The sequence below is a fragment of the Chiloscyllium plagiosum genome, unplaced genomic scaffold (assembly GCF_037043375.1).
Source record: "Chiloscyllium plagiosum isolate Xiang-an unplaced genomic scaffold, Cpla_swu_hap1 HiC_scaffold_42, whole genome shotgun sequence".
NCBI classification, from domain to species: Eukaryota; Metazoa; Chordata; class Chondrichthyes; order Orectolobiformes; family Hemiscylliidae; genus Chiloscyllium; species Chiloscyllium plagiosum.
The window spans coordinates 4,131,032-4,144,434 of record NW_028270180.1 but is presented as its reverse complement, the minus strand read 5'-3'; positions in this window follow the sequence as shown (position 1 = coordinate 4,144,434).

Here is a 13,403-nt window from a genome sequence, read left to right as displayed (position 1 = left end):
TCCTCCCTGCTCTCACTCCTGCCCAAATTTGAATGCCACTTTATGTCCTTTAATCACCAACATAATTAATGTCATTTGAGTGACTGGAGATGGTTATTTATGCAGCTGGGTATGTACAACAGTTGGGAGCTTATTGTAAACTAAATAGAAATTCTTTGGGTTGATACTGAGGATTCAAAATGACGTGGAGGTTTGATAAAAAAAAATTTTTTCTAGTTACCTACTTATGTTTTTTCTGTTGTCTGGGGATACAAACTCTCCTGGTTCTGCAGGAGCTGATGCAGATGTCAACGTGATCCTTTTTCATGGGTAAAGGTGCATCGTGTCAGCAGATTGTCTGATCATCACACACACACACATCACAACCTTTAACACTCAAACAAGTTTAATCTTACTCCTTTGCTTGCTCCCCCATATCCTTTTACCTTTCACGGGATCTTTGACTAAGCCAACATTAGAACATAGAATATCGAACATGTTTCATTTATTGCCTATAGGTAATTGTCCTGAACTGGATTAGTTAACTTGGAAACAACTGCTTCACCTCCTGAGGCTTTTGTCCATGTGAGTGTGACTAAGCTCAGGTTAGATCGATTGCAAAGTCACACGGAAGCTTCCTGCACAGAAATAACCACAATGCTCCACAGCACATTGCAACAATGTACTCCCAATTCCCAAAACCTCTGCTCATGGATCCTTCACTGTCCATCAGAGAGCAGACAGGTAATGTCCAGGTAATGTCCAGGCAATGTCCAGGTAATGTCCAGGCAATGTCCAGGTAATGTCCAGGCAATGTCCAGGTAATGTCCAGGCAATGTCCAGTCATTAGTCTGCCTGTGACCTCCTAATATCTCTCATTAACCCCCTCACAACTCCCAATAGTCCCCATTTCTGAGTCATCTTCAAAACTAACCTTGGTGTCATTACCTGATGGATTTTTTTTCCTCCTAATTGACCCATTCTCCCAGTGTCTTGGCTCAGAGATAGGGACACAGCCACTGCACCATGAAAATCCCATCTGTTCCTGATAGATTTTTTTCAATTTCAAAAGTATACTGTATTCATAAAATCATCTATAAATATATACAAATGATCTGAATCAGCTCTGTACAGTTCTTGCAGAGAGGAAACAAACAAGATATTAGAATTTTGATTTTTTCGGAGCTTCCCCACAGTATTTTAAAATTCATTCATAGGATGAGGATGTTACTGGCTAGTCTGCATTAATTGCCCATTCCTAATTACCCAGAGGCAGTTAAAAGTCAACCACATTGCTGTGGGTCTGGAGTCACATGTAGGCCAGACCAGATAAGGATGGCAGTTTCCTTCCCTCAAGGACATGAGTGAACCAGATGGTTTTCCAAACAATCAACAATGGATTCATGGTCATCATTAGACTCAGAATTCCAGATATTTATTGAATTCAAATTCCACCATTTGCCACAACAGGATTCAAACCCAGGTCCCCAGAACGTTACCTGGATTTCTGGATTAACGGTCCAACAATAATATGATGAGGCCATCACCTCCCCTCAGTTGCAAATAACAAGGGCATTTTCTGCTCATGTAGGAAACTATTTATGTTAATTTAGAGACACTGAGAGGGTCTGATGACTGAACAGACCCTCATTATACTTCAGCAGGAAGACCTCAGACAGTGGCCTTTCCCCACTGAGCCTTGGTGGCAGCTGTCCCAAGCTTTAGTGTGTGCCTCAGCATGTAGTCCTGAACCATGGAATGTGCCAGTCTGGAACACTTGATCAACTCCTCGCTCTGGGAGATCAACAAGTTTCAAGCAGACCATGAGCGTCATTCACAGAGTTGATGGTCCTCCAGGCACAGTCGACGTTTGTCTCGGTGTGTGTCTCGGGGAAACAGACAGCACAGAGCCCTGTGTCACGGAGCTGCTCGGGATGAGCCTCGACAGAAATAGCTGCATCTTCCTCCAGATTTCCTTTGCAAAGGCACATTCTAGAAAGAGACATGTGACAGTCTCACTCCTTTCGCAGCTGCTTCAAGAGCAGCTTGTGGTGACGCAGCCCGACCAAGGGTACATGAAGGATCTGATGGCTAGTGCTCTTCTCATCACCAGCCAAGCCATGTCTTGTTGGAAAGATCTGGTGATGAAGCGTTCTGCCCAATGACTTTGACAGTCTGCTCAGGGAGCCACACGACAGGATCCATCCTGTCCTTTGCTCACAGGGTCTCAGGGACACGGTGTTCTGACCACTTCCTGATGGAGTTGTGGTCAAAGGTGCTTCTCTTTGCAAATTTCTCCGCAAAGCACAGGTGATACAGAAAGGTCCAACTACATGGAGCATTCCGCAGCGGTGAGACCAGTCCCATCTTTCGCAATACCAAGGACAAGTAGAACCTCAGTACTTAGTTTATGTTCTTTCCCCCTTATTCAGAGCTTTGACCATGGTGTCCCTGTGCTCCAAGTCCACCTTTGACCCCCAGATGAAGTGAAAGATACCTTGGGGAACTGCTAAGTATGATGTTGATGAATGCACTCACCTGTTTCCTATAAACTGACCTGAAACAAATGTTGCAAATGTTTAGAATCTCCTAATTTCAAGTGCGGTTATTTGTTGTGGTTACAGTAACCAATGCATTCGAGTGGAAAACATTAATGGAGCCATTAGGAATATGTAAAGCCTGGATTAGCTATCAAGCCACATAATGTGGCTCGGTTAAACAGAAAATACACTTGTATTGTGCACGCAGAGAATCCAGTCGCTGTTTGAATTTTAACTGTAAAATATCTTTCCAGCAAGTTGCCGGATTGTTTAACATCCTTTTCTTCTGGATATATTTCCATTTATTTTGTCTTAATCCTTCATCAAATGTTAGATAACCATCAGGCTCCTGTGTGACTGCAAAAGCATCACAGTGGCATTTGGTCTTTTCATCATCCAGTGTTGACGCAGAGACAGATAGTACCATGGACTGGGGCCATAGTTAAAGGCCCCTCCTTAGCCATCCTCCCTCTCCTTAACTGAGGAATTGTTGACCATCCTCTGCCCAGTGAGAAAGACTGAAGCCCGCCTTCATTCCCTCGCTGCTGATGTTGACTGCTCTCCCACACCTTCCTCATTGGTAAAGACTGACCCCACCTTCACCCCCCTCCTCATTGATATAGACTGACCCCCCTTCACTCCCTCCTCATTGATATAGACAGAATCCCCTTCACCCCCTCCCCATTGATATAGACTGAACCCCCTTCACCCCCTCCTCATTGATATAGACTGAGCCGCATTCGCCCCCCTCCTCATTGATATAGACTGAACCCCCTTCACCCCCTCTCCCCATTGATATAGACTGAACCCCCTTCACCCCCCCCTCCCCATTGATATAGACTGAACCCCCTTCACTCCCTCCTCATTGATATAGACGGAACCCCCTTCACCCCCTCCTCATTGATATAGACTGAACCCCCTTCACCCACCTCCCCATTGATATAGACTGAACCCCCTTCACCCCCTCCCCATTGATATAGACTGAACCCCCTTCACCCCCTCCCCATTGATATAGACTGAACCCCCTTCACCCCCTCCTCATTGATATAGACTGAACCCCTTTCACCCCCACCTCATTGATATAGACTGAACCCCCTTCACCCCCTCCTCATTGATATAGACTGAACCCCCTTCACCCCCTCCCCATTGATATAGACTGAACCCCCTTCACCCCCTCCTCATTGATATAGACTGAACCCCTTTCACCCCCACCTCATTGATATAGACTGAACCCCCTTCACCCCCTCCTCATTGATATAGACTGAACCCCCTTCACTCCCTCCTCATTGATATAGACGGAACCCCCTTCACCCCCTCCTCATTGATATAGACTGAACCCCCTTCACCCCCCTCCCCATTGATATAGACTGAACCCCCTTCACCCCTCCTCATTGATATAGACTGAACCCCCTTCACCCTCCCCATTGATAAAAACTGAACCCCCTTCACCCCCTCCCCATTGATAAAGACTGGACCCTCTTCAACCCCTCCCCATTGATAAAGACTGGACCCTCTTCAATCCCTCCCCATTGATAAAGACCAAACTCCCTTCACCCCCTCCCCATTGATATAGACTGAACCCTCTTCACCCCTCCCCATTGATGTAGACTAAACCCTCTTCATCCCCTCCCCACTGATATAGACTGTACCCCCTTGACCCCTCCCTATTGATATAGACTGAACCCCTCTTCACCCCCTCCTCATTGATATAGACTGAACCCCGCTCACCACTCCCCATTGATAAAGACTGAACCCCCTTGACCCCTCCCCATTGATATAGACTGAACCTTCACCCCCTTCCCACTGATATAGACTGAACCCCCTTCACCCCCTCCTCATTGATATAGACTGAACCCCGCTCACCACTCCCCATTGATAAAGACTGAACCCCCTTGACCCCTCCCCATTGATATAGACTGAACCTTCACCCCCTTCCCACTGATATAGACTGAACCCCCTTCACCCCCTTCCCACTGATAAAGACTGAACCCCCTTCACCCCTCCCCATTGATAAAAACTGAACCCCCTTCAACCCCTTCCCATTGATAAAGACCGAACACCCTTCACCCCCTTCCCATTGATATAGATTGAACCCCCTTCACCCCTCCCTATTGATGCAGACTGAACCCTTCTTCACCCCCTCCCCATTGATATAGACTGAACCCCACTCCCCATTGATAAAGACTGAACCCCCTTGACCCTTCCCCATTGATGCTGAAACTTTATTGCTGGAACAGCACAGCAGGTCAGGCAGCATCTAGGGAACAGAAGATTCGACGTTTCGGGCACATGCCCTTCTTCAGGAATGAGCAGAGAGTGTTCAGCAGGAGAAGATAAAAGGTAGGGAGGAGGGACTTGGAGGAGGGGCGTTGGAAATGTGATAGGTGGAAAGAGGTCAAGGTGAAGGTGATAGGTCGGAGTAGGGTGGAGGCGGAGAGGTCAAGAAGAAGACTGCAGGTCAGGAAGGCGGTGCCGGGCTGGAGGGATTCGGCTGAGACAAGGTGGGGGGAGGGGGGATGAAGAAACTGGTGAAGTCCAAGTTCATCCCCTGTGGTTGGAGGGTTCCCAGTCGGAAGATAAGACGCTCCTCCTCCGACCGTCGCGTTGTTGTGGTTTGGCGGTGGATGAGTCCAATGACCTGCATATCCTCGGTGGAGTGGGAGGGGGAGTTGAAATGCTGTGCTACAGGGTGATTGGGTTGGTTCGTCCGGGTGGCCCAGAGGTGCTCTCTGAATCGCTCCGCAAGTAGGCGGCCTGTCTCCCCAATATAGAGGAGGCCACACCGGCTGCAGCGGATGCAGTAGATAATGTGGGTGGAGGTGCACCTCCACCCACATTATCTACTGCATCCGCTGCAGCCGGTGTGGCCTCCTCTATATTGGGGAGACAGGCCGCCTACTTGCGGAGCGATTCAGAGAGCACCTCTGGGCCACCCGGACGAACCAACCCAATCACCCTGTAGCACAGCATTTCAACTCCCCCTCCCACTCCACCGAGGATATGCAGGTCATTGGACTCATCCACCGCCAAACCACAACAACGCGACGGTCGGAGGAGGAGCGTCTTATCTTCCGACTGGGAACCCTCCAACCACAGGGGATGAACTTGGACTTCCCAGTTTCTTCATCCCCCCTCCCCCCACCTTGTCTCAGCCGAATCCCTCCAGCCCGGCACCGCCTTCCTGACCTGCAGTCTTCTTCTTGACCTCTCCGCCTCCACCCTACTCCGACCTATCACCTTCACCTTGACCTCTTTCCACCTATCACATTTCCAACGCCCCTCCTCCAAGTCCCTCCTCCCTACCTTTTATCTTCTCCTGCTGAACACTCTCTGCTCATTCCTGAAGAAGGGCATGTGCCCGAAACGTCGAATCTTCTGTTCCCTAGATGCTGCCTGACCTGCTGTGCTGTTCCAGCAATAAAGTTTCAGCTTTGATCTCCAGCGTCTGCAGACCTCACTTTCTCCCTCCCCATTGATATAGACTGAACCCCCTTCACCCCCTTCCCACTGATATAGACTGAACCCCCCTTCATCCCCTTCCCACTGATATAGACTGAACCCCCTTCACCCCCTTCCCACTGATATAGACTGAACCCCCCCTTCATCCCATTCCCACTGATATAGACTGAACCCCCCCTTCATCCCATTCCCACTGATAAAGATTGAACCCCCTTCACCTCCTCCCCATTGATATCGACTGAACCCCCTTCACCCCTCCGCATTGATATAGACTCAATCCCTTTCACCCCTTCTCATTGATATAGATTGAACCCCCTTCACCCCTCCCCATTGATAAAGACTGAATCCGCTTCACCCCTCCCCATTGATATAGACTGAACCCTCTTCACCCCCTTCCCACTGATATAGACTGAACCCCCTTCACCTACTCCGCATTGATATGGACTGAACCCCCTTCACACCCTCCCCATTGATATAGACTGAACCCCCTTCACTTCCGCCTCATTGATATAGACCGAACCCCCTTCACCCCCTCCCCATTGATATAGACTGAACCCGTCATCCCCTCCGCATTGATAAAGACTGAACCCCTTTCACCCTTCCCCATTGATATAGACTGAACCCCCCTTCATCCCCTTCCCACTGATATAGACTGAACCCCCTTCACCCCTCCCCATTGATATAGACTGAACCCCTTTCACCCCTCCCCATTGATATAGACTGAACCCCCTTCACCCCCTCCCCATTGATATAGACTGAACCCTCCTTCACCCCCTTCCCATTGGTATAGACTGAACACCCTTCACCCCCTCCCCATTGATATAGACTGAACCCCCTGGAGCTGATTTTGCATCAGGAGCCACGTTCTAGTTGCACAATTGTCTCACACCACCTCTAGCTGCTCCTGTGAGTTGATCGTCCACCTTCCCAATTCAGTCACTGACTCTCTTCTGCTGTAGGAGCACCTCAAAAAGTGACTTTCAATCAAATGAGAACTTATTTTGAGGTTTAGAAGTTTTTGATTTACTTGTTTCTTCTCTTCTTGGTCTTTCAGTTGTGATGGGATTTAGCTACCAATTTTTCTCTATCTCTTCGCTCACCACCAACACCACCATAAACCTCAAGTTCAACCAAAGGTCAGCTGCCTGTAGCCAAACTCACACTGAATCCTATTTGCTGAGTGACTGATGGTCATTGTGTTATGGACCAGCCCAGAGACCCCTCAGAATATTTTAAGGTAGCCGAGACCCTAACCTTTTCTTATTTTATAAGTCAAAGTGAAGTGCTCTGTTCCAGATGTGATGTGACTGATCAAACTACTCGATGTGAAGCAAAACACAATTTATTTAAACACTCTAGCTAAAATACACAAAAGAAAGAGGAATTTAGAATAACAATTATTGGAAAACTTAACCGAATAATAGATACAGTACTTTTTACTAATTAACTATTTATTCCAATATAGTAACATCTCATAAACACACCCTTTGCAAAAAAAGTAAATTCAGATATAGATTCTCACATGCGGTTCTCCCATCCAGGAGGAAGAAACACCAAAAGAAAATTCAGAGACAATAGCAGCCAGGAGACATTCACTGAAACTTCCAACTCTGCTGAGACCCCAATAGCTTCTGATGCTACTGAGAAACCAAACCCAGAAATCCTAATCTGAGTGAGCTGGCCACCCCCATTCAGGCTGCTTCCTTTGTTCCAACTTTTATAAAAACGTAAAGGCCTCACAAGTTGTTTACTTAAGTCATCTTCAAGTTGCCAATCCAGTGTCTCTGCCTTACACCCTCTTTTAAACAAAACAGGACAAAATAACCTTTTAAAGTGATAGTATTACCACCTTCCTGCAACATCTCAATTTAACATCCTCAGTCTTGTCTTTCAAATCCCCATAGGGTCTCTCGTCTTCCCTACCTCTGTAACTGCCACTAGTTCTATAACTCTCTGAAACCTCTGCTCTGCTTTCACCCTGCACTTTGCACGCTCCTGATTTTAAAGGCTACACCATTGGTGACTGTGCCTTCAGACACCAAGGGAATTCCTCATCTAAACCTCCCATCCTCTCTGAGTGTCTCCACCTTTTAGATACTCCTCAAAAGATCAATGTTGCTCCTTGGTGGTGCATTTACTATGTTCTTCTACATTCACTTGAAGCGGTCTTGGTGCGGGGGTGAAGTATTTACAGCTGAACCAATATATCTATATAATGCAGAGTAATAGCAGGAAAGGCCTGTGTCTCGAGTGCTACTATGCAATGAGCCTGTGACCCGTGGTGATGTGATAACATTCCAATTTATTTGGCTCATATGTCTGCGGGCCTCTCAAAGAGACATCACTCCAAAAGGACTCAAAACATTACATTTAAACATGCATCCTGCAGCAGAGCGTTGACTCCCTTCAGAAACCTATGATGTGGAGGGGCTGGAGTTGGACTGGGGTGGACAAGTCAGAAGTCATATGATACCAGGTTGGAGTCCAACAGGGTTATTTGAAATCACAAGCTTTCTGAACACTGCCCCTTTGTCAGGTGAAGTGCAGGGGCAGTGCTCCAAAAGCTTGTGATATCAAATAAACTTATTGGACTATAACCTGGTGTCACGTGACTTCTGACTTCAGACATCTGGAATTCCCTCATAAATTCCTCAGATTTTGTTGACAATTGCTCCAGGACAATATGCATTATTTTAAAGCATTAAGTATATGTTTCAGTGCTATGTGACTCTACATGGACAGGACCAGGCTTTGGGAGGGTCTGGGGATGGGGCCCAGGCTGTGGCCTAGCTTTCTGTTCCGAAGGTAGGGAACCCAATTGTGATAAGCAAGTGCGATGCTGGCTTTGACCACCTGACTTTCAGATGTGTGCGTTATTTTCAATCTGGGGCTGAGATTCACACAGGATATGAAGCATTGTTCAGAGTGAATTAGTTTGTGGGCTCACTGGAGTTCAGAATTTGCAAATGGCAACTAGGAGGCACCAGAAAGAGGGGTGGCTCAGTGCGTAGCACTGCTACCTCACATTGCAAGGACCTGAGTTCGATTCCAGCCTTGGGTGACTGTCTGTGGAGTTTACACATTCTTCCTCTGTCTGCATGGGTTTCCTCCGGTGCTCTGATTTCCTCCCATAGTCCAAAGGTGCCTAGGTTAGGGTGGATTGGCCATGGGAAATTGCCCCATAGTGTCCAGGGATGTGCGGGTGAGGTGGATTGGGCATAGGAAATGCAGGGTTATAGGGCTGGGTCTGGATGGGATGCTCTCTGAGGGGGGGTCAGCTTGGACTCGATGGGCCAAATGGCCCACTTCCACACTGTAGAGATTCTGTGAAACAGGTTAATAAACGCACTGACATGAACTGAATCCCTCCTCACAGTGAGGAACCATTTGGGGAAAAGAAAATCCACACTGCCGAGACAAATTATTTCATTTTGACTTCAAAAGGTTTTACTTTCAAAGCTAAAAGAAAGTTATAAAATGAAACTTGAAATGATTGTTTTTAATGATCTGCCATTTGATGGGATGCCAAAGTCCAGATTAGTTACTCAGTGCATGTGACTGAGCCAGACAGATAGTTGGACACAAGCATTTCAAACACAAATCCACAGAATTTCTGCAGAGATTCCCTCTGAAAACAATTGTAACGTTTACAGAATGAGGAGGCCATTCGACTCTTTGTGTCAGTGCAGGTTTGGTAAAGAGCTATCCATTAGACTCCACTCCCCTGCTTTCTAAAAGCAGCCCTATAATTAAACAAAACATTGATCCAAATCTCTTTCGAACGTTTCTTTCTGCCATAGCAGCATGTCCATCATTCCGTCAATAAACTCTCCGAAATGATGTAACTATTTCTTAGCTTCTAACTTGTTGATGTAACTTGCCTCCTCCCAGTTGAAGGGTCAGTGACAAATGACAGAGGACTGGGTTGCAGCAATGTCCCTGCATCTCAGCTCTCCAATATCACCTCCTACTCCTTCCTCCTCCCTAGTTTGTTCAGCTTCTCTTTCAAAGTACATACACCATTTGCCACAGCAACTCCTGATGCGAGAGTTCCATATTCCACGTTCTCAGATAGAGTCATAGAGATGTACAGCATGGAAACAGACCCTTCAGTCCAAATCGTCCATGCCGACCAGATATCCCAACCCAATCTAGCCCCACCTGTCAGCACCCAGTCCATATCCCTCCAAACCCTAGATGTATCTCATTGGCATACAGTCATACAGCACAGGAACTGATCCTTTGATCCAACCAGTCCATGCTAAACATAATCCCAAACTAAACTAGTCCTCCCGCTGTCAACTCCTGGCCCATATTCCTCCAAACCTTTCCTATTCACGTATTTAACCAAATGTCTTTTAAATGTTGCAGTTGTGTCCACATTCCCCACTTCCCCAAGACGTTCATTCCACATATGACCCACCCACGAGTAAAAGATTTGCCCCTCGTGTATTTTTTACATCTCTCTCCTCTCACCTTAAAAATGTGCCCCCTAGTTTTAAAATCCCCCACCCTAGGGAAACGGCAACTACCATTAACCCTATCTATACTCCTTGTGATTTTATAAACACCTATGAAGGTCAACCTCCTACACTCAAGTGAAAAGAGTCCCAGCCTGTCCAGCCTTTCTTTATAACTCAAACCTTCCATCTTCTGAACTCTCTCCAGCTCAGTAATACCCTTCCTATAACAGGGCAACCAGAACTGGACACAGTATTCCAGAAGAGACCTCACCAAGGTCCTGCACAACCTCAACATTACTTCCCAACTTCTAAACTCAAAGGACTGAGCAATGAAGGCAAATGTGCTAAACGCCTCCTTAACCACCTGGAAGCTTTTCCTGAATCCCTGAAGGAATCTGTACAAATCTAATTTTTTGTAAGGAAGGAACTCACGGGGAGAGGGGTCAGTAAAAGGTCATTGTCCACATTGGAACCAATGACATAGGAAGGGAAGAGATTGAGATTCTGAAGGGAGATTACAGAGAATTAGGCAGAAATTTAAAAAGGAGGTCCTCGAGAGGAGTAATATCTGGATTACTCCCAGTGCGATGAGCTAGTGAGAGCAGGAATAGGAGGATAGAGCAGATAAATGCATGGCTGTGGAGCTGGTGTATGGGAGAAGGATTCATATTTTTGGATCATTGGAATTTCTTTTGGGGTAGAAATGACCTGTACAAGAAGGACGGGTTGCCCCTAAATTGGAAGGGGACTAATATAGTGGCAGGGAAATTTGCTAGAGTTGCTCGGGAGGATTTAAACTAGTAAGATGGTGGGGGTGAGACCCAGGGAGATAGTGAGGAAAGAGGTCAATCTGAGACTGGTACAGTTGAGAACAGAAGTGAGTCAGACAGTCAGGGCAGGCAGGGACAAGGTAGGACTAATAAATTAAACAGCATTTATTTCAATGCAAGGGGCCTAACAGAGAAGGCAGATGAACTCAGGGCATGGTTAGGAACATGGGACTGGGATATCATAGCAGTTACAGAAATGTGGCTCAGGGATGGGCAGGACTGGCAGCTTAATGTTCCAGGATACAAATGCTACAGGAAGGACAGAAAGGGAGGCAAGAGAGGAGGGGGAGTGCCTCTTTTGATAAGGGATAGCTTTACAGCTGTGCTGAGGGAGGCTATTCCTGGAAATACAACCAGTGAAGTTATTTGGGTGGAACTGAGAAATAAGAAAGGGATGATCACCTTATTGGGATTGTATTATAGACCCCCTAATAGTCAGAAGGAAATTGAGAAACAAACTTGTAAGGAGATCTCAACTGTCTGAAAGAATAATAGGGTGGTTATGGTAGGGGATTTTAACTTTCCAAACGTCGACTGGGACTGCCATAACATTAAGGGTTTAGATGGAGAGGAATTTGTTAAGTGTGTACAAGAAAACTTTCTGATTCAGTATGTGGATATACCTACTACAGAAGATGCAAAACGTGACCTACTCTTGGGAAATAAGACAGGACAGATGACTGAGGTGTCAGTGGGGGAGCACTTTGGGGCCAGCGACCATAATTCTATTAGATTTAAAATAGTGATGGAAAAGGATAGAGCAGATCTAAAAGTTGAAATTGTAAATTGGAAGAAGGCCAATTTTGATGATATTAGGCAAGAACTTTCGAAAGCTGATTGGAGGCAGATGTTTGCAGGTAAACGGACGGCTGGAAAATGGGAAGCCTTCAGAAATGAGATAACGAGAATCCAGAGAAAGTATATTCCTGTCAGGGTGAAAGGAAAGGCTGGTAGTTATAAGGAATGCTGGATGACTAAAAAAATTGAGGGTTTGGTTAAGAAAAAGAAGGAAGCATATGTAAGGTATAGACAGGATAGATTGAGTGAATCCTTAGAAGAGTATAAAGGCAGTAGGAGTATACTTAAGAGGGAAATCAGATGGGCAAAAAGGGGACATGGTCGGGGAGTCCAGAACTAGAGGGCATAGGTTTAGGGTGAGAGGGGAAAGATACAAAAGAGACCTACGAGACAACTTTTCACACAGAGGGTGGTACGTGTATGGAATGAGCTGCAGAGGAAGTGGTGGAGGCTGGTACAATTTCAACATTTAAAAGGCATTTGGATAGGTATATGAATAGGAAGGGTTTGTAGGGATATGGACCGGGTGCTGGCAGGTGGGATTGGATTAGGTTGGAATATTTGGTTGGCATGGACGGGTTGGACTGAAGGGTCTGTTTCCATGCTGTACATCTCTATGACTCTATAACTAGTTATTGAGAACTGTCAGTTATTACAATGGGATAATGATCTGCAGGGCATGCAGCTTTGCAGAGGATAGACCGCGATACTGGGGAAATTCAGCTCCCTCTGTAAACACTGAGCGCTCCTCAGCTTATCATGGGATAAGGGAGCCTGGAAGATGAAATAACTCTCACTTCATCACTGCAATGCCCACTGTGATGAACTATTTATTGATAGATAATATTCTACCACACTAGTGCGTGAGGAAGACCAGAATTAACTCTGTGAGTTCCAAATTGTCAGTGTCTTTGAAATTCTAAAGTTTCCTGATATATGAGATTTATAACTCTGGATACGAGAATGAGTTTCTTGTCCAGCAGTTGAAGAATCTCTCCTCAGTGATCTTCATTATAAACATCAGTGCTGACAGTTTCACCTCGGAAACACTGCCCTGTATTCTGAATTAGCTTGAGGCGATTCACACAATGCCCCAATGCCACCTTACACCTTCCTTCCAAGATACAATCGAGACCAGATACTCCATTGCCAATTCCACCTCACGCTTCTCCTGAATCTCAAATCCTCCAGTCATGTCCTTTTACTAAATAGTTCCACACTCTCACTGCTCCCTCTGCCCAACAGATTGGCGCTCCCTCAGAACTGACCCTCCGACAGTTCGGCACTCCCTCAGCAAGGATCCTCCGACAGTGCGGCACTCCCTCAGCACTGAC